Raw genomic sequence first — 968 nt, 5'->3', positions numbered from 1 at the left:
AAAAAAAAAAAAAAAAAAAAAAAAAAACAGAAGGTAGATGTTACAGTAGAAGACTGAAAACATATTATGGGATACAATGCACAAAATAATCAAGTTTAAATAGCTTTAAGGGATGTAAAGTAACTACCTGTCTACGTAGTTGACAATGTTTGGGTTCTTCAGCTCCTTCATCACCAGGATCTCATTGATGATCAGCTCCTTCTTGGGCTGCTTCTGTAGGTTAATCTGCTTGATAGCTACCTACAGAAACACATCACTGTCAGTTAGCTTAGCCTATGTCAACTAACTGAAAGGACAAAATGAAACTCAAACAATTAAATTATGGCAGTCCATTTAATGTTAATTTAGTGTAATTAAAGGCTTGGGGTCTGTAATATTTTTTTTTAAAGTCTCTTATGCTCAGCGAGGCTGAATTTATTTGATCACAAATACAGCACAAACAGTAATATTATGAAATATTCTTGCAATTTAAAATTCAGTTTTAATATATTTTAAAATGTGTCACATGATTTGCTGATGTGGTACTCAAGAAACATTTCTTTTTCATGTAGAAAACGGTTGTGCTGCTAGAAATGTGCATTTATTTGAAATAGAAATCCTATGAATGTCTTTACTATCATTTTTTATTTATTGCATGAACAGTAGTGTACATCAAGCAATTGTCTTAGACCCATAGGTTAATTACATTTTTATTCAAGGATTTTTCTCAGGAAACATTGATTAAAATTAGATTAAGAACTGAATAGAGAAAATACCTCTTGGCCAGTAGCAACATCAATGGCTGTATACACCGTACCAGAAGCACTGTAAAAAGACAACATTCAATTGAAGCAATCTTAGATTATAGTTAATATAAATTCAGCTACTGGCTAACTGTTTTTGTGATACTGACTGACATATTGAAAAAATAACCAAGAATCATAGAATATATTTACCCTTGTCCAATTTTTTCGTATCTTGTGTATTTT

General features: G+C 31.0%; 1 long non-coding RNA gene across 1 annotated transcript; it reads right to left on the bottom strand.

Annotated features, from left to right (window-relative positions):
- Positions 1-133: 133 nt before the first annotated feature.
- LOC107682638 (uncharacterized) lies at positions 134-968 on the bottom strand. Its single transcript, XR_001633546.1, has 3 exons — positions 936-968; positions 756-804; positions 134-240 (listed from the first exon to the last, which is right to left on the bottom strand). It is a non-coding gene; the product is annotated as an uncharacterized LOC107682638 (long non-coding RNA).

This window comes from Sinocyclocheilus anshuiensis, unplaced genomic scaffold (genome assembly GCF_001515605.1).
Source record: "Sinocyclocheilus anshuiensis isolate Anshui unplaced genomic scaffold, SAMN03320099.WGS_v1.1 C32426624, whole genome shotgun sequence".
Classification (NCBI taxonomy): domain Eukaryota; kingdom Metazoa; phylum Chordata; class Actinopteri; order Cypriniformes; family Cyprinidae; genus Sinocyclocheilus; species Sinocyclocheilus anshuiensis.
Note: the sequence above shows the minus strand (reverse complement) of the source record. Positions and strands in the feature narration are given on the sequence as shown.